The following is a 22118-nucleotide window of genomic DNA, read 5'->3' as shown; positions in this document are numbered from 1 at the left end:
TGCCACTACTCCTGCTCCACATTTTTACCAAGACAGTTTCAGGTTGCATTATATATTGTATGTTAATGACCTGGCAAACAATATTAACAGCAACCCCATAGCTTTTGCAGATGTTGCAGTGATCTACAAGGAAGTGCTATAATATGTGGAAATGCAGAACAAATATACAATCAGATCTTGATAAGATTTAAAATACCCAGAAATGTAAAACTGTGCTCATCACAAAATACAGAATATCAGTATCTTTTGGTTACAGTATCAGTGAGTAACAATTAGAATCAGTCAATTCATCAAGATGAATTTATTTGTAGGGATGTGAAATGGAATGATCACATAGTCTCGGTCATAGGTAAGGCAGGTGGTAGACTTCCATTCATTAGTAGGACACCGGAAAAATGCAGTCTGTTAACACAGGAGACTACTTACAAAATATTTGTGCACTTCATTTTAGGATACTGCTTAAATGTGTAAGAGCCATACCTAGTAAGTCCAACAGGGGATACAGAATGTATTCAAAGAAGGGCAGTGTAAAATGTCGTACATTTGTTTGATGCACAGGACAGTATCAAGGAAATGCTGAAAAATATGAGTGACATGGCAAACTCTTGAGGACACAATTGGGCTCATTACAGCATGCACAAAGGTTTTCACGCAGTCATTCTTTCAACACTCCATGTGGAATTGGAATGGAAAGAAATCATAAAATGAGGTACAATGCTAAGTATACTTTGCCCTGTGCTAATCTGTGGGTTGTGGAATTTGTACACAAATGATGAACAATCTAATAATCTGCTACCAACTGTCTATAAACCTATTGGTTACCATCATTAGCAAACAGGTTCAAGGTCAACTCTGAATAACCATCTGTCAGATTTCAGTATTGGAGAGCTATAGAAGGAGTTCTCCTCAGCTGCATAATTGATTTTCTTGTCATTGAAATGCTGTTAAATCACACTGTTTGCATCTGATTGTAAGCTGGATGACGTAATGAGAGTTCAACATGGCTACACATGTATTCAGTAGTCTACCAGAGAACACTAATGTACTGAAGTTTAATAGTGAATTAAATAACTCTCTCTTGCACAACTTCTACTCCACTGGAGAATACCTCCATGAAAACTTAAAAATTTATTGTATTAAGTTAACTCATAAGTAGAACTAGCCCTGTAATATGCTAATGTAATTTCATGTCATTATATTTCACTTAAATTGAACTGAATGTACTTTTCTGATTTCTTTCAGCATCCCAGAGACCACTCTATGTGGGATCCATGCAATATAACTAATGTAAGGTAACATAAAAAATAAAAACATTCAGCGTCATCACTGTAGTGTGTCAGTGACATTTGTGAGTCTTACAAATATCTTACATCACTGATTCTTTACTTATTTCAGTTGACTTTATATTACTCATTTGATTTAGGGTAAAAGTTATGTACTGGAATCTGCTTGCACTTTTCAACACGGCACAAACATATACGTGGGACAACTGTGGGAAGTAGGGGGTTTAGGATGGGGACACGCTAAATAAAGAACAATACAAAAATCTGCACTATTCCAAAACAAATATTATCCACAAAATAAAGAAAATCTCAACATAATGCCATAACCACAAAACCCACAGGAATGACAACAAAAAATCAACATGCGCAACTCTGAAAAGTGCATTTGGACATTTTTCTTGGCCGATATAACTCAAAAGAAGCCCTCAATAAAAAGAGACACGCACAACCACATAATGATGAATCAGGAAAATCATTTGATGTATATAGCTCAAACATAGTCCTCGATACCTGCTACTTACCACAATTAAAAAACTAGAGCCACAATCTTCACACACCTACATAGCTCACAGGCACTAAAATCCCAACAACTCCAAAAACACAAGATCCCCAATATTCACTATGTCACTGATAATATAACTGAAATATAACAAATACAAAACATAAAAATTACCTTAAAATAAAAGCAAAACAAAAATTATTTACCAACCAAAAAACTTCCAGCAAAGTCATCTTGGTTGTCCCCCTCCCCCACAAAAACACCCTACACACAATGAAACAAAGAAAATACTAAATTCTTTGAAACCACCACAGCCACCACAACCTCTCAGCCATAAACCAACCCCTCTCAGCCATAAACCAACCCCAATCCACCCAATACCACTCTGGAGTACAAAACCAACAATGAAAGGAACAAACAAAAACCAAAACCAATCACACCTTACAGAAAAGAACCACCACACCAATTCTCTCTAAAAATAACTAAATAACTTCTAAACAACACAATACCATAGGTTATACAAACAACTGCACATACCAACATCAACCGTAGGCCGGGCCACCAAATACAGCCAGATGACATCTACTAACATGAACCACTAAAAAACACCATGCCACAGGGACATCACATACCACAACATCATTACATCACAGATCAAAGCAGATGGGTGGAATCAGATGCTTCCAGTGACCTGGCTATTCTACTGGTCAATTTGTTACTACAACCAGATATTTTGCTTTCACATTTGTTGGCTTTGCCAACTCCCAACCATATTGTTACCTTCCAACCAAACTTTTATCTCAGACTGCACTACAGACAATTCTGTCACCACAAAGATTTTTTGGGCGGGGATGGCTGTGGCATAACTTTAGCCAGATTTTGTCATTCTATGAGTTCAAGTAATCATTTAACAAAATTCTAACTGAACCTTTGTGTGACTTGCCAAAACTGAGTTAACTTTGGATCAATATTCTCCTCAATCAGCATGACAACAGGGGGGGGGGGGGGGGGGGGCAGGGTAATAATATATTACTGATTTCATGAGCCTGTGCTGAAAGTAGAACTGCAGTTAGCATGTTTGGGGTTTGTATTAAGCTATACTTCAGCGGTTTCAATGACTAGCAGATTACAGAAGCTAACCTTAGACACATATAAATAAAATAATGAGTGTTATGGTGTTTACATGGAGTAAATGAAACAGATTTTTTAATTTTACTGTTTAGCAGTTTACAATGAAACAATTTGGCACTTCAAGGTCTTGAATGTTGATGAAAGTGAGTTTATCAGCATTGTGGTACTGAGGCAACACCGAGGACTATATATGCACATCAATGGCAAACATTATTTCATACAACTAGGACAACATAAAAATAGTCACCTGTCTACACTGATAAAAGAGAATACGTCTTACATAAATGAAAAATATTGAGTCAATTAAATAAATGTGGTGAAATTGGTAATGCAGCCTTTACTTTATTGTCAGGAGAGTCATTACTGGCAACCTGTAAAAAATAAAATACCTTTTTCATAACCCATTGTGCATCTTCTAATGCCCGACTTATTATTTGCTGGATTCTTTCTGGGTCTGTTTCATACACATGTTGTTTATAGCTCTGGAACAAAGTATTACATATTGCTGTAATTTTTTGTATGATGAACACTTGGGACACATTGCTCACAATATATACAAATGTAACAACAGCCATACTAATTGCATGTTTTAAAGCACTGTAGATTGAGACTATGCTACTACACCAACAATATAAATCATTTTTGATGTTTAGACATTATTTAACACTTATTACCGAGTGACAGAAACAGATAAAAAGACAATCAGGGTTTTTGTACCGTTTAATCACTTGGCTCTAAGTTCAAGCGCTGCCAGGCAAATAACGGGAAAACAACCATAGCAACTAATTGCCATATTCATTTTCCAAACGGTAGTGTAATAGAAGGTATTAAATTTACGCAGTAACGTCAAAAGTGAAATGGCTGATAAGAGAGAAGTTATTAAAAAACCAATGTCAGAAAAATTTATTGCGTGCAAGGCATGTTAACTGTTTCATCCCCATTTACACATATTACTTGCTTTCACTGTTCATTTGTACGACATGCGCTTCACAACGACAATTATTGGAATGCCACATGGAAAACACATAACTTACATTTTGTAGGACATTTGAACATAATGCAAGGAAAAAACTAGAACACATTTAGACTTAAGTGATCAGACAATTAATACGTAATATATGTACGGACAAAGGACAAATGCAATTACATAAAACGAAATATGTTGTCAGCTTCCATTACCATAGCAAAGAGAAGTTAGATGGAAGCTTGTAACAACATACATTGGGTGAGGGTGAATCTACCACAATTCCAAGAGACAACATGTCACAACGACAGCCTAAAGGTTCAGTTCGCAGTACAATGCTCCTTCATAACATTCTTTACAGTGCAAAATCAGTCAAACTGATTAGCATACCTGCTTAATGGAATGCTTGTAAAATTGTGATGCGTCTTTCGGCAGTTTATTGCATTCCCGTATTAGATATTTATACAGTTGACGAGCAGAGTTTATTTCCAATTTATTTAAGACGCCAGAAACAAATACCATAATTAATTCTGATGATGTAAATATTGTTCTCCGCAACACGCAATTAATGTAAACAGCAAGCAGACGACACACGCAAATGTCAAAGATACGCAGCATGCATCTCAGATACTATATCACAATCGATATATATGCCAAGTAGAAGGAAATAGGATAGGACTTAAAAACTCCTTGTAATACATATTTTTAAGCTACCCATTGATAGTATTGTAATTACCACATAAACAAAAACGTCTTTTTATGTGTTGTCATGCGTCTTGTGGAATTCACAAGTGAGGTACTGAAGGGTCCCTTTAGATAAGGTTTTACCTCAAAATTACAGATCCATTGGAACATTACCTATAATATACAAAATTATTGAAACATTAATGAAAGACCAATTAAAGTGTTTTTTGAGTCTTACAAATTCCTAAATATGGCCCAATGTGGATTCTGTAGTCGGCTATCAACAGCAAAGGCAGTTTAGGAAATTGTATTATCAATTATGTTTTTAACAAACATTTTATAACTGTTACTGAAAAGATGAGGTTGTCAAGTTCGGTAGATGCTGCTATGGAATACCTCAGACCAGACATTTCAAGTAACCCCCCTCACTACCCCAACAGAAATAATGTCCATCATAAAACCTTTAAAATCAAAAACATCTAGTGGGTATGATGAAATATTAACAAAGTTAATTAAAGAATGTGATTCTGAGCTAAGAAATATATTATGCTATCTCTGTAACCAGTCTTTATCAGTGGAATATTTCCTGAATGGTTGAAATATGCTGAAGTTAAGCCGCTGTTTAAAAAGGGAGATAAAGAAATAGCATCAAATTTCCGTCCAATTTCACTGTTGCCAGCATTCTCAAAAATTTTAGAAAAAGTAATGTACAGTGGGCTTTTAACCTTCTTAGCTCAAATAAGATACTGTCAAAGTCACAGTTTGGGTTTCTAAAAGGTTCTGATATTGAGAAGGCTATCTACACTGGCAGTGAAAATGTGCTTAATTCATTAGACAAAAAATTGCAGGCAACTGGTATATTATGTTATCTGTCAAAGGCATTTGACAGTGTAAATCACAGTATCCTTTTAAGTAAATTAGAATATTATAGTGTAACAGAAAATGCTGCAAAATGGTTCAAATCTTATATCTCTGGCAGGAAACAAAGGGTGTAATCAGGAAAGAGACATGTATCAAGCTATCAGGCATCATTCAACTGGGAACTAATTACATATGGAGTCCCACAAGGTTCCATTTTGGGGCCCTTACTTTTTGTTGTGTATATCACTGACTTTTCATCAGTAACATTACCAGATGCCAAGTTTGTTTTGTTTGCCGATGATACAAACATTGCAATAAATAGCAAAACAAGTGTAATCTTAGGAAGATCAGCTAATAAAATATTTGCGGACATTAATCACTGGTTCCTAACCAATTCTTTGTCACTAAACTTTGAAAAAACACACTACATGCAGTTCAGAAATTGTAAGGGGTGTCCAACGACTATATGTCTAACATGTAATGAAAAGAAGATAGAAGAAGTGGTCAGTGTTAAATTCTTGGGATTACAGCTAGATAATTAATTCAACTGGGAGCAGCACACCACAGACTGCTGAAGTGTCGTAACAAGTCTCTGTTTGCAATGCGAATTTTGTCAGATGTACTGTATAACATCCCAGGACTTTCTGCACCAAATTATAACATTTCAGCTCCTCAATACCAAATTATAACATCCCAGCTTCCTCAACCAAATTATAATGTTGCATTAGGAGGTGTCTTCTTCGTGCAAAAGGTCTTGAGTTCATATTGACGACTACAAGTAATTCTTCATTACAGACGTTTATTTACAAACAGAACTGACAGACTTCACAGACTCAACAACTGACTCTCAGAGCTAACCGCACTGCATATCCGAACTGGCCACTGACAACTCCTAGGTGTATTAATATCTTTCCAAACAATGAGAGTCTTTGACAATGTTATGTTTATAATACAATAGCAATTCATGACTTAAAACGAAATTAGACATTACAGAATTTTAGTACAGATTAAAGTAAGTAAAAGGATCAGTACATATAAATTCTTACAAGCATAATTTCCAAATAGATTTTATAACATTTTTCTACCAGCTTCTGGATAACCTTCACCAGATTTGTACCGATGTTTCCAGAAATATCTTGACATTTGATTCTGGATATTTCTTGAGTGATTTAAAACAACTATTTATATGTAAAGTGATTTAAATCGTGTTTCAAAACGTAAATAAATCTTTTTAGCAATATTTATTGATACAAATCGTCTTTCGAAATTAGGTTATGAAACAGTTTTCACAAGTTTTCGTATTTTTGCGATCATAATATAGAATTTCTCCATAGAAAGTTCCAGAAGTGTGCATTGAACGTTCATTTACAGACTTTCTCTTTAGCTGGTGAGTTTTTAAAAGTATCTTGTCCATATTATACGAAATAATTTAGCTCAAAACTGATAATTTATACAATTAATCAGAGCTACAGCAAACAGTGAGTCTTTCTTTTACAAAATGAAATATAATTACAAAATTGAATGAAAATAGGTTACTAACACTAATATATATTTACATTAATTCTATTTTTGTTCTTTCTGTGCAAAATGTCCTAATATTGACACAGTACAATATTTAAACATCACCAAAGTTTCCCTTTACATTTTGCATATCTGTATCGACATCCCCTAAAAGTCTGCAGTATCGAATACTTCAATATGTCCCAATATGTCCTGTAATGTTACACAACCCCCCCATTAGCACTTCCACGTGAAACACGGAAGGGTTGATGTCCTTACATTACAAAACAGAAAAGTTTTACACATATCTTTGGTGTCTTCTTTCTTGAAGACCGGTGATCTTCTTTCTTGAAGGTCGGTGATCCCTCAATGCCACACACTATATTTCAATCTCATCTTCACAGTCCGTATGGTTTCCATATACACTGCAGGCTATCACAGGCTGCAATAGCACAGTCCGCTGTGAATATACAGCATACAGTGGTCAAACCCAGTTAAACATTAGCAAAAGCATTTAATAGTCGGTGGACCGGTTTTTAAGGACACAGAAATTTGAATTCTCTAAAGTCTAATTACTCAAGAAAATTTACTCTAAATAATTTCTAAAAGCTAAGAGAGGATAGACTGACAGATGGAGAAAATTGATTATACAGGATCACAGAATAAGTGTAAGATGCAATGCCAGAATACGAAAATGAAATATGACAATTGCATAGCTAGGGGACCTAGTGCTCGCCAAACACTTAGCACACAAAGAATGTATGCTCCCCTGAGGAATCAGATAAATACAACATAACAAAGTATACAAAAATATCCTGGTAAGATTACATATAAAAGTCTATAAACATCTATTATCTAAAATACTTTTTTACATTTTTTTTATACAATTTCAGTTCGGTCATGTTTCGTAGGCCAAACAGTCTGCCAGAATTTGGGTAGACTAGACGGTAAGCATTCGGATGAGGATTGTCCTGAATCTTGAAAGGTCCAATGTATATGTCAAAAAACTTTTTTAATTCACCACTGATGGCTTTAGACTTCTCTTGTGTTTTAACAAGGCCAAGTCTTCAATTTTAAATTGAGTAGGCTTCAATCTTTTGTCATGTCTACATTTCCTCTTATCATCTTGAGATTTCATGGTCTTTCTCACTATTTCCTCTCTCTCTTGAGTACTTAATGGTTTGCAGACTGGAAAATCAATGAAATCACTAATTGGATGTGGTTGTTTGCTATTATACTGTATTTCATAAGGCGAAAACCCTGTTGAAGAATGCTGTAGGCTGTTCACAACATCTTCGAATTTCTCAACATAGTCAATCCAACCAGCATGATCAGTATTGCAGTAGGTTCTAAAGAATCGCCCAATTTCCCTCATGTATCTCTCCGAAGGGTTTCCTGACGGATGATAAGCTGAAATAAGAATGTGACTTATATTTTCATCTTCAACAAAAGCTTTCCATACTCTAGAAGTAAATTGAGTCCCATTGTCTGATAAGATTTTCTGAGGTTTTCCAACCCTGCCAAAATAGTCTCCTCTGATTTTTGAAATAATGCTCTTACTGTTTGCCTTGCGAAGAGGGTATAACTTAATGAATTTTGAAAAAACATCAACCATAACAAAAATGTAGCAATAGCCTCCTCTGGTCTTCGGTAATGGTCCATATAAGTCGACAGCGACTAACTCGTGTTGTTCTTTGGGTAAGATGTTTTGCATCAATCCTCGACAAGTTTGGTTGGATACTTTTACTCTTTGGCAATTGTCACAACCCGTCAAAATTTTTCTAACCCTCCTGGCTATGTTGTTAAAGAACACATTTTCTTGGATTTTCTGGATACACTTTTGAATCCCACAATGACCAAAACTTTCATGAATGTACTTGATGAGTACATTGATGTACTGTTCAGGCCAACATAATTTCCATGCATCGCTATCTACACTGTTTCTCTTGAATAGAATCCCCTTGTAGATTTTGTAATAATCTCCCACTTTTTCATGTCCCTTTTTCCCTAAATAACTTTTGACCAGTTTACAGTTCTCATCGTGGTTCTGATTCCGTCGGATGTCATTACAAATGTCTCTGATTTCTTGTTCATTGCCCACCCCTCTTAAATACATAATTTTGAATTCTTTTTCACATTCCCCACTGTCATCTTCGAAGTCACCCCCCACAGGTAGTCTAGATAAAGCATCAGCAACTACATTATCGGGTCCTCTAAGATATTTTATTGAGTAATTAAATTGTTGCAACAAGAGTGCCCACCTGGTAATCCTTCCATGATGCAACCTACATTCTTGAATATAAATTAATGCCTTATGGTCTGTGTAGACAACTACCTGGTTTCCCAATAAATAATTTCTGAATTTAGAAAATGCCCAGTAAATGGCCAAAAGCTCTTTCTCTGTAACAGTGTATTGCCTCTCATGTTTTTTCAAGGTTCGACTAGCAAAAGCAATAGACCTGTGTTCTATTTTCCCATTTATATTTACTTCTTGGAAAAGGTGAGCACCTAGGCCATAATCACTACTATCTGCCATAATGCAAAAAGGTAAACTTAAATCAGGACGGTACAAAATTTGACTGTTACATAACTGTGTTTTTATTTCTTCAAAAGCAGCTTCACATTCCTGGTCCCAAACCCACATTGCGTTTTTCATCAGCAATCTGTTAAGACTTGGATCATTTAGAGCTTGGGTACTAATGAACTTTCTGTAGTAACCGCACATCCCGAAAAATGACTATAGTTGTTTCTTGGTTTTTGGAATTGGGAATTTTGCAATTGCCTCGAGTTTTTCAGGATCTGGCAAAATACCTTCCTCAGAAATACTGTGCCCTAGAAACTTCAATTTTTTCATACCAAACTTGCATTTAGATAATTTAAGTGACATTCCCCCTTTCCTTAATCTATTGCAAATCTCCCTCAAAGTATTAACATGTTCTTCCCAAGTTTCTCCAGTGATCAAAATGTCATCTACATACACAGTTAATTTTGATAAAAGATCTTTTCCCAAAACAAAGTCAAGTGCTCTAATAAATTTGGCTACTGAGACATTCAGCCCAAATGGTACCACACAATACTGGTAACATCTTCCCCCATACAAAAAGGCAGTATACTTTCTGGAATCATTTTCTAATTCTACTTGGTGAAATCCTGATGTGAGATCTAAACTGGTCATGTATTTCATTCTTTCAAATTTATGAAGTAGTTCGTCTATATTCTCGGGATGATCGGTCTCTCTTTCCAGATACTTATTTAGGTGTCTTGAATCTAGTACAAGCCTGACACTGCCATCACGTTTTGCAACCACTACCAAAGGATTATTGTATTGGCTCTTACTTCTCTCAATGATGCTCCACTCTTCCATCTTTTGAAGTTCCTTTTCTACATCTTTTCGCTTTGCAATGGGTACACTATAAGGTTTTATAAAGAATGGCTCATGTGGTTTTAATCTGAGTTTACACTGATAATTCTTTACTCTGCCAGGTCTATCATCAAAAACATCACAGTAATTCCACAATAATCTTTCTAACTCTACCTTCTGTTCTTGGTTCAAATTATCTGATTCCCGTAATTTTTCTTGAACTATATCCCCATATTCTCCATCATCATAATCCTCAGTAATTTCCTCTACACAATAACCACTGTCTTTAGAAAATGTAACGTCCCTAATTTCAATTCCCTTATCAGCACAGTTTTGAACTGACATGTCAGTACTGGAACATACTCTCGTCTTAGGATCAATAAAGGTAAACAAACTCTTTTCCCAATCAAATGCTGTATTAGCTTTTCATATCCAGTCCATACCCAACAGTACATTCTCATTTAAGTCACTTATTACAAGACATCCTTGAGTAAACTGTACATCATTTATACTGAAGGACAGCAACACCTGTCTATTAACAATTTTGCTCAGTTTGCCGGTAATGCCTCTAAGTTTTATTCCAACAACTGGTAATTCAACAAAGTCAGGATCATGCTTAATTATATCTCTTAATTTGCTTGAAATGGCACTGATTGGACTCCCTGTGTCAATCAAACAATACCCTTCCCAACCTGCAGCTTTAATTTTTATGTATGGACTACCAATAGTGGTGTTTTCCCTTTCTTCCTGTTCTTCATACAAAAGATCTTCTGCTATCTCATCATACCTCTGTTCCATATTTAGGTTTTCTTTATTAGGCAATACTTTCTTCAAACTTCTAGGTCTACTGGAATTTACTGGAATGTCTGGATTACTATTTACCTCACACACATCCTGACTAGTACCCCGTTTGATGATTTCATTAGGCTTAAAAGCAGAAACTGGTCCACAAATTTCCCTTGATTTGATCTTAACATCATTGTCATCACTGCAATCTTTAAATTTGTCCCAAACAGATTTCAAAATAATCTCAGATGCATCAGCACAATCAACCCCCCCTGTCTCCTGATGTATTACTAAGCTGAACTGGCACAATATGATTCTCATGTGGAATGTAGTTAGAGTTCCTGGCACAACTATTCTCAACACTATTGCTTATAACATCCTCCTTAACTTCAACATAAACTATTCCATCCAATTCACCATCAAAATCTTCTAGTACATAATCACCATTAGCCTTAACATCAACATTATCATCATCATTGCCTGAGCTTACACTACAAACACTACTAGTATCACCAACATTACTCACAACACCATCTTCACCAACCACATCCACATGAATATCAGACTTTCCAGAAACTTCAGTACGAACATCATTATGACAACTTACATCTATAACATCACCACACATAAGTTTGTGCAATCCAAAATTATCAAAGTTATCCTTACCTTTCATTTCAGCATTAGGTGCTTCTTCTTGATTATATAAATTTGCAATTATATCATCTTCTAAGCCTACTTCATCAAAGGTAGCCTGGTTCCTATTACAGTTGTTTCTAGTATTTTCTCTGATGACATTCCAAAATTTCCTGTCAAATTTAATTTTTTCATTACCTCTATCTACAGATCGATCATAAGCATATTGTCTATACTGGTTAGGTCTCTGATTATAGTGCTGTCTGTTCCGGGTGAAATTAGCCTGATTTTGAAAATTCCTTGCCCCAAACTGACAGACTCCCAGTGGAGCATTTAGTCGTTTAAAGGCCTATGTCTGTCGTTTCCCTGCCTCGGGTTACCTTCTCTCATGTCATTACCCCAGACCTGTTTCGATTTTCCCATTCTCTGTTTGAATTAAAGTGCTGATCATTCCTACCATTGCTATTATAATTATCCCTGTTGTTGTTGTTAAAGTTTCTTCGTTCACTATTATCGTTATTATTTCCACGGTTCGGTTCCCACCCTCTGTGTGATGAACCTACAAAGTCGTTAAATCTGTTGTTTTGTTCAAAGGCTCTATCAAGTTTGTCCACATATTTCAAGAATTGTTCTATGGACTCATCTGGACCATATACTAAACCCCATTGTACTCTTTTCGGAAGTCTCCGTTTCAGTGCATCAATTTGAATTAGCTCATCAAATGGCTTATCCAGATGCACTGATTTTTGCAACTGTTTCTCACAATAGGCTTTCATTGACCATCAGATTCTCTGTAACTAGGACCATTCAAGAATTCACTTTTGATTCGAGCTTGCTCAGTTTCAGACCAAAATTTGGTTAGAAAACATTTTTCGAAATCTTCAAAGGACATTTCCGCAGAACAATTCTGATTGGCCCACGAAAGCGCCTCACCATCAAGTAATTTCTTTACAAATTTTATCTTAACACTATCTGTCATTATGGACGTGAACTGCTCCTTGCAGAATTGCATGAAGTCTTTTGGGTGTATATTCTTGTCACCGGGATAAGTTTTAATGGGAAAATTTCCCCATACCCCATTACAACTATTACTAAAACCTTTTTGCAACATAGTTTCTTGTATTTCTACAAATTTTCTGTCTACAGTTTTTTCGACATTACCTACTCTACTACAAATTTCTGTGACCTTTTTGTCAGAATCAGATTTGAAAGATTCAATTTCGCTTTCAAAAAATCGTTTTGTCTGGTCAAATTCATTTCTCAATTGAGAATTTTCCTCATTTACAAAATCAAGTTTTGACTGGTTATTTGAAATTTCGTTACTTAAATCAGTTTCAAGGACAGAAATTTTGCTCTCAACCGTGTCCACACGACAACTAAGTTCTTTTTGGTTTGACTCAAAAGTAATTCGCCATTCTTCGAGAACCTGATTAGTGTGCGCAATCTGTTCTGTATTTGAATTTATTTCTGATTTTAAATCACACACAGCCTTCGAAATCGACCTGTCCATCTGTTGTTGTGTCTGTTCAATTTGTTGACGTAATTCGGCACGAGAATCGTCCATCTTCGAGTTTAACTTTGAAAACATTTGTTTTAACATTTCCAACATTCCTACACTGTCAGAAGCACTTCCCTAATAGGTGTACTCGCTACACCGCTGTCAATACTGAAATCTGCGTCTTTTTCCATTATTTTAGGAAGCAGGTACTTATCTTAGTGTCCGTCGGCGGTCGTTGGTGTCCGTGTTTTGCGAAATTTCTTCAATTCCAGGATGGTTTCGCTCGGTTGATATACTCCTCTTCTTGTGACCCCAGAATCGACGTATTTACTTCTGAAGAATGACTGGTCCGTCGTATATCCTCTTCTTGTGGTCCCAAAACAGACAAATTTTCTTCTTGTGATCCCAGAAGAGACGTATTTTATTTTGAAGAATCACTGGGTGGTCGTCAAATCCTCTGCTTCCTCCACCAAATTATAACATCCCAGGACTTTCTGCGCCAAATTATAGCATTTCAGCTCCTCAACACCAAATTATAACATCCCAGCTTCCTCAACCAAATTATAACGTTGCATTAGGAGGTGTCTGCTTCGTGCAAAAGGTCTTGAGTTCATATTGACGACTACAAGTAATTCTTCATTACAGACGTTTATTTACAAACAGAACTGACAGACTTCACAGACTCAACAACTGACTTTCAGAGCTAACCGCACTGCATATCCGAACTGGCCACTGACAACTCCTAGGTGTATTAATATCTTTCCAAACAATGAGAGTCTTTGACAATGTTATGTTTATAATACGATAGCAATTCATGACTTAAAACGAAATTAGACATTACAGAATTTTAGTACAGATTAAAGTAAGTAAAAGGATCAGTACATATAAATTCTTACAAGCATAATTTCCAAATAGATTTTATAACATTTTTCTACCAGCTTCTGGATAACCTTCACCAGATTTGTACCGATGTTTCCAGAAATATCTTGACATTTGATTCTGGATATTTCTTGAGTGATTTAGAACAACTATTTATATGTAAAATAAATCTTTTTAGCAATATTTATTGATACAAATCGTCTTTCGAAATTAGGTTATGAAACAGTTTTCACAAGTTTTCGTATTTTTGCGATCATAATATAGAATTTCTCCATAGAAAGTTCCAGAAGTGTGCATTGAACGTTCATTTACAGACTTTCTCTTTAGCTGGTGAGTTTTTAAAAGTATCTTGTCCATATTATACGAAATAATTTAGCTCAAAACTGATAATTTATACAATTAATCAGAGCTACAGCAAACAGTGAGTCTTTCTTTTACAAAATGAAATATAATTACAAAATTGAATGAAAATAGGTTACTAACACTAATATATATTTACATTAATTCTATTTTTGTTCTTTCTGTGCAAAATGTCCTAATATTGACACAGTAGAATATTTAAACAGCACCAAAGTTTCCCTTTACATTTTGCATATCTGTATCGACATCCTCTAAAAGTCTACAGTATCGAATACTTAAATATGTCCCAATATGTCCTGTAATGTTACAACTGGATATAAAAATGAAAAAGCTGGCATACTATGCTTACTTTCATTCCATAATGTCATATGGGATTATTTTTTGGGGTAATTCATCAAGCCAAGCTAAAGTTTTCCAGGCACAGAAACGTGCAGTAAGAGTTATATGTGGTGTCAACTCAAGAGCATCCTGCAGAAGCCTGTTTAGGGAACTAGGGATACTAACTACTGCTTCCCAATATATTTATTCCTTAATGAAATTTGTCATTAAAATATATCACTTTTTCAAACCAACAGCTCAATTCATGGAATCAACACTAGAAATAAGAATAATCTTCACAAAGATTTAAAGTCACCTAGTCTTGTACAAAAAGGTGTGCATCATTCAGGAACACACATTTTCAATAACTTGCCAGCAGCCACAAAAAGCTTAACAACCAATGAAATTCGCTCCTTCTACTCCATTGATGAATTCCTCAGTAAAACCAACTGCACAATTTCAGTGTAGTAATGTGTTCATTGTAAATGTGAGTGTGTGTGTGTGTGTGTGTGTGTGTGTGTGTGTGTGTGTGTGTGTGTGTGTGTGTGTAAGTCCAATCCAACTTCTGCACCATTTCAGTGCAGTAATGTGTTGATTGTAAATAAGTATGATAGTAGTTGTATTACGTGTTTATTACCTTATAAATAAAAAAAATAATTTTAAATTCAGTGCATTAGTATTTGTAACATGACTCTTTGATATAGTGTTCATTAAAAATGATGATCATTCCACTTGGAACATGTGGGATGGTACATTAGCTTATTTGTTTTAGTTGTAAATATTTGTCATGTATTGTTGTTTTTCTGATATATTCCACATCCTGGAGGACGTCCTCACTATGGATCAATTGGAATTAAAGTGAATCTGATCTAATCTAAAATATTACATGGTTTTGAAAATAAGGATCACACCTATGCAACTTAAGTAGATTTAACCAACGCATCTGACACTGTCCCAAATAGTATTTAAGTTTAAAAAATCTTGAAAAATATGGAATAGCTGATGTAGAACTATTGTTGCTGAAAACATATGTGACAAACAGAAACCAAATGGTAGTTTTAAATTGAAATAACAAATCTGACCTCCTCAAGGTGAAATATGGACTCGCACAAGAAGATGTATTGGGACCTTTCTTATTTATTGTGTATGTGAATGACCTGCCCAACTTATTACCATATAACTCTGTAATGTAAGCTGACAACACAACTTTTATCGAATCACATAGTGATGGGAATGTTGCCGAACAAATGAACAACTCAATGATGGAAAAGGCAGCTCAGTGGTTCCATGAACATAGACCATCATTAAATAAAAACAAAACTGAACACATCCTCTTTTCCCTTAGAGGTATTAACAATGGATCAAATAAACCCAGTGATTTAATAAAATTGTTAGACATACATCTAGGCACCAAATTATGCTGTAATACCCAAAAAGGAGAGCTGTGCAGTAAATTGATAAGTGTTTTATATCTGTTCAAATGTGCGCAAAATCTTATGGGACTTAACTGCTAAGGTCATCAGTCCCTAAGCTTGCACACTACTTAACCTCAATTATCCTAAGGACAAACACACACACCCATTCTGAGGGAGGACTCAAACCTCTGCTGGGACTAGCCACACAGTCCATGACTGCAGAGCCTTAGACTGTGCTTTATATCTCCTTAGGAAACTTAAGGATTGTGTCACTAAGGAGTGCATGCTTGTGGCACGCCTTTTTCCATACACAATTGTGTTATGGAGTACTTCTTTGGGGAAAAGTCTGCTGGGGCAACAAAAGATGTCTTCCTCTAGCAGAAGATAGCCATTATATGTATTTTTTGTCGTGAGCAAATTAACTCCTTGCAGACAGTAATTTATTGAGCACAAACACATACAGTCCCCAGTCTACACATACTCAAAGCACTTACGCAAGCCAAACAGAATGCCCGCATGTATGAAACCAGGTAAGAAGTGAATTCATATGAGACCAGAAACAGTAACTTATTAGACCATCCTTGGACGCACTTGAGTAAAATCCAAAATAATTTTGTACATACAGGCAAAACATTTTTAACGCTATATCCAATGGCACAAAAGCATTGAATGAAAATAAATTTAAAATGGTAGTAGAAACATGGCTGAAAGAGAAAGCATTCTATAGTACATGTGAATTCATACTCAATGAGAAAATATGATGCTCCTTTATTTAATGAAAAATATGATACTCTTTTATATAATGAAAAAATATGATGCTCTATTAGATAACGAAAAATGATGCTCTTTTATTATAAATGAGTTTGTGAACTAATAAAATTGTAACTTATGACATACAACATAATTTGTCTGTGCAACCAGTGTAACAAAACCAATTATGGATGAGTGTAAGACATGAAATATTTATGTAACAGTATCTATATGTTAACATTTTGTATAATCATTTGTATAGCCATCTGTAGAATTATGTATCTACCTTTTGTGTAATTTTTAAAACCAACTGTATAACTATGTAACAAATGATGATGCCTTATACAACACAACAATTATCTATAGTCAAATAAATCCAATGCAATTCAATGCTAAAGTATGTTGTCATGTAGACGCAGATGCACTTTTCTTTGTCTACAAAGATGTGCCTTTATATGCATTTGCATTACGATAGGTACCGTGGATGCACACCTCTCAGAGATATGCTTTGGCTGAAGCACCTGTGAGAGGCCATATTGGCATTTGTCAAGCTTGTAATGGGTGTATTTTATATTATAACAGCATTACAACTTACTTTCTATAAACAAATGCTGTTCCAAAACACGAGTACATTGAGAATCTCTCGAAACAGTACAATTTATTGATATTAAATGTCATATATAAGGAGTTACTGGCGTTTTGCAGTTTATGAAACATGACGAAATCCTGAATTGTAGTTGATCATTCTGTTGCAGAGGTTAACATCACTGATTGACAGGAAGGCTGTCGAATTGCAAGTTGGGTTGTTTTGGTTCGGATCCTGCCATCTCCAAAAATTTTCTTATTCACCTTAACGGTTCTGAGAGCTTCTGGGACTTGTCAATAATTTACAAATTAAGCTTCAAACACAGAAATGCGAGAGAATATTCAAAACACGATGATATCGGTTAAAAAGAAACTACCTCTCATCACAACAAAATTATAAAAAAGACTGGCACATCTGAGAAAGAATTAAAAGGTGACTTAGTCTCACTACCAATCACATATGAAGTGTAATAGAAAATTTATAAGCTAATTATTTTAGAGCCCTCTCAGGGATACCATATTATCATGGACTCCTTCAGTGCCAGATGGGAGAATTTGTGTGCTGTGATGAAGTCGAGAGGTGTGCTGACGATAGTGTAGCTACTGGCAGTATCACCCGAGCCAGAATGGTCTCGACTGAGGAGCCAGACGAAGGCTAGGTCGTCGACCCCTCTAGGGGAGCTAACCCCGAAATGAAAGCCCATTCCACCAAGTTGGGAATCAGTGCAGAGTTGATACCCTTGCCTTGTAAAAAATCTATTATTGCGAATAACTCAACAAGGAATGCCATACTGTTCCTACAAAGACAAACTGTGCTAGTAAACAGGAATATGGATGTATTGATGCTTAAATTTGGAACATGGACTGTACAAATACTGTGTGCAAACAGGAGCGACGAAGAGCGTTGCAGAAGGGATGCTAAGGTATGGAATGGTAGTTTCTGCACAGCAGGAAATCAGGTAGAAGGGAAGAGGAGAGATTTATAAGCAGAAATTCTCCCTGTGCTATTCAGGAAAAGACGAAAGACAAGGGGAGTATAGAGTTGGGTTTATAGTCTCCAGGGATATGTGTAGATCTGTTACTGCTTTCACCACACATGGTGATAGAATAGGTATTCTGTGTATGAAAGGCAAATTTCACAATGTGATCTTTGTGAATATATATACACCTATGGAAGAATCAAATGAAGATACTATGCGTATCTTCTATGATCAACTACAGGAGGTTTGTGACAGAATACCCAGCTCTGATTCTAAAAGAGTTCTTGGTGATTATAATGCAAAACTGGAAAAGAATGAGGTGCGCAAACGTTTATTTGGTAAGGAAAGTCTGCATGATGAAACTAATAATAATGGTACGAAGGTTGCCCAGTTTGCTTCTGCAAACCAGCTCAAGGCAGTAAGTACCTATTTTCCAAGCAGAAATATCTACAAAAGGACATGGAAAACACCAGGAACAAATGAAGTAAACGAAACAGACCATATATCAATATCAAGGAAGTGGACATCCGATATAGAAAATAAGCACACTTTCTGAGGAGTTAATCTTCATTCTGGCCATTACATGAGACAGAAACTTGCCATGGCTGCCAAAGGAAGTAGCATCCTAGCATCTGAGTAAAGAAATGGAATATAGAACAGCTGAAGGATAGGGCTACTGTTCAGGAGCACTGGAACAGATTGAGACACGAGCTACAAAACGCAGCAAGACTGAAATGCTTGCAGTGGAATACTAGATCAAATCCGGTATTTAATAACGAAAAGAGAATAGTGGCAGCAAGGAAATGAAGCAGGGGGGGGAGGGTGAAGCTGTGAAGAGAAAGATAGAGGAGATGGAAAAGAACTACCAAAGGAATGAAAGCAGATAATTCTACAAGAGGTGGAGAGAATACTTCAAGGTAATATTGGAGGTCCATCCGACCAGGTATGATCAGCCACTCTATTATACCACAGATCCAGAAATAGAGGAACCAATATTAGTGGAAATATGGAAGGTTTTTTTTGTCTAAGGAATTACAAAGCTACATGAATTGATGAAATAACTGCAGCACTGCTAAAAGATGGGAGAGCTGATCTTCATAAGCGGATCCACAAACTTATTAAGCTGATATGGAATCAGGAAAGAATCCCAGAAGAATGTACCTTAGGTGTAATTCGTCCAATACACAAGAAAGGAGACAAGACCTACTGCTCAAATTACCGAGGAATTATCCTGCTGAATGTAACCTATAACATCTTCTCTAGTATTATCCATAACATGTTAGTACCATCTGCAGAAGAGATTCTGCGGGAGTATCAATGTGGATTTCAGCCTAATAAGTCAACAACGGACCAGATATTTATGTTGAGGCAAAAACATGAAAAGGCATATGAATATAACATTGAGCTTAATAAATCTACATAGACTTCAAGCAGGCCTTTGTTAGTGCCAATAGAGCACAAATGCTAAATGATATGCTGCTGCTTGGTATACCATCGAAGTATGTCTCATTTATTCAAGTAATACTGGAAGGCTGCCATGCGAGTGGTTGGAGAACTGAGCGAGTCATTTAGCATTAATAAATCAGTCAGACAAGGAGACATACTCTCTACAATGCTTTTCAATCTGACTATTGAAGCAGGCATGTGGATGCTACAGATACTGGGTTACATAGCCTCAAAGTCGATTCAGATACGCGCAAATGCTGGTGATGTAGGAATTATTAGTGGCAGTAGGGTATCATTAGAGAGGACAATATGTGAGTAGCCACAGAACCTAGAGGCCTTTCTACAAATGAAAAAAAGCCTATATACATGAATTCCACTAGGAAGGAAAATAATAACTTGGACAGACTTTCAGGAAGTGGTTTCAGTTCTGAACATGAGCAGAACTTTGACTATTTGAGTTCTAATCTTAACAGCACAAATTCCATGTCAACTGAAATAAAACTGCGCTTCCTGACATGTAAGAAATTGTTGGCCTCTAGGTTATTAAATAGGCAGCTGAAGCTGCAACTATATAAGGTCATGATAAGGCCAGTTGTAGCCTACAGATGCGAAACATGGACGCTAAAAGTGTTGATGAGCAGCAGCTCAGGATATTTGAACATAGAGTGCTGCACAAGATCCATGGGGCAGTTCAGAATTATAATGGTTTCTGGAGAACTAGGACTAATGCTGAGCTGGACTGCCTCACACAAGAAGCTGACATCATAAGAATTGTAAAAAGTAGAAAATACCCTGACTTGGCTATGTCCTCAGGATGGATACTGGAACAACAAATAAAAAGATTTTTGAATGGAGGCCAGCTGGAAGAAGACAGAGAGGAAGGCCACGAATACCGCAGCTAGATGATGTGGAAGAAGATATTAAATCTCTCAGAGTCTGAGGATGACAGAGAACTGCACTGGAGAGGGTAGAATGGAGGAAACTTGTTGATGAGGCTAAATCCCACACGGGATTGTAATGCCATGAAAAGAGAATTTTTTAAGAGACTTCTTTTCCAACAAGAACGTCTTCCAATTAAGCATATATGTAGACGAAATATTTTCTGGTACTGGTGGAGGCATATTTCTGCTGGTGTTTCAGTTACTTTCAAGAGCAAAGGAATAAATTTACTTTCCTGGCAATGAATTGTAATTTGTCGCACAAATTAGAACATACTTCACACAACTAGCACATTTTTTAGCAATGGGGGAGCTTCTCATTAAGTACTTTTTGTAATGCATACCACCTTGTAAATAACTAGTATGTAGCTGACAGGTTCTCGCTTTAAAAGCCTGAAAATAATGCAATGGTTTTATTTTTTCGCACTAATTAGAACAAACTTCATATAAGAAGCACACTCAAGTAGCATTAGGGGAGCTTGTTAAGTAGTTTTCGTACTATATACTGCAATGTAAATAACAAGTATAAAGTGGGCACATTGACACTTTCAAAGAAAGAAAAGACAGTAATACTTTCCAAACTTTCAGCGAATGAACCAGCCGGACATATAAATATTTTCTGCTTTAATTTATCTGCTATAATATTTACCACAGTCACGACGACACCACAGTCTAACATTAACAGTTGCGACACTCACTGCTGTAAAAATGTTACCGTTTCACAGCTGGAGGGACACTAGCGCTCCAAGCGGCGAGAAAGGAGAATTTCAGATGTGTCGTAAGCATAATGTTTGTTTTACATCCCTTTCCTACGTAATTAGCGAAATATTTGAATTATTCTTTTGCCTCCAAGAGTTTGTGTAATATCAGATGACACAGATGTTTCTAAAAACGATTCTAAAATACGCGCAAGTAGAGACAAAGATCATGAATCCAGTGGCAAGTTACAACACATTCGCGAAAAAACACTTGTGACGTTGGGCAGAAGTGCAGCTTACCACGTTGATATCAACGGAATATAAACACGTAGATTCACACATAAGGAGCACAGACATGTACCTCTACATGCAAAAGGGATCGTTGCCACATTTGTCGTTCCGTAGTATTGTGTATTTGTCATTGTTGCCTGTTGCAACGAGTACGATGTTCATCTTCATAGTATTCTAAATGGTACAAGCAACTGCCAAATAGTAGGAGAAACATGCCGTGAGTGTAAACTCCAACTCCTTAGAGCCAATAACACTGTC

At 36.1% G+C, this 22118-nt stretch overlaps 1 protein-coding gene across 1 annotated transcript in view; it reads right to left on the bottom strand.

The window, feature by feature from the left end:
• LOC126351117 (probable tRNA (uracil-O(2)-)-methyltransferase) overlaps positions 1-4524 on the bottom strand; it is a 28656-nt gene extending 24132 nt beyond the window's left edge. The window contains exons 1-2 of the mRNA XM_050002575.1: positions 4268-4524; positions 3303-3395 (exon numbers count right to left, since the gene is read on the bottom strand). The gene's annotated coding sequence lies outside the window, so the exon portion shown is untranslated. The remainder of the gene's footprint in view (positions 1-3302; positions 3396-4267) is intronic.
• Positions 4525-22118: the final 17594 nt, after the last annotated feature.

Source organism: Schistocerca gregaria, chromosome 1 (genome assembly GCF_023897955.1).
Source record: "Schistocerca gregaria isolate iqSchGreg1 chromosome 1, iqSchGreg1.2, whole genome shotgun sequence".
NCBI classification, from domain to species: domain Eukaryota; kingdom Metazoa; phylum Arthropoda; class Insecta; order Orthoptera; family Acrididae; genus Schistocerca; species Schistocerca gregaria.
Note: the sequence above shows the minus strand (reverse complement) of the source record. Positions and strands in the feature narration are given on the sequence as shown.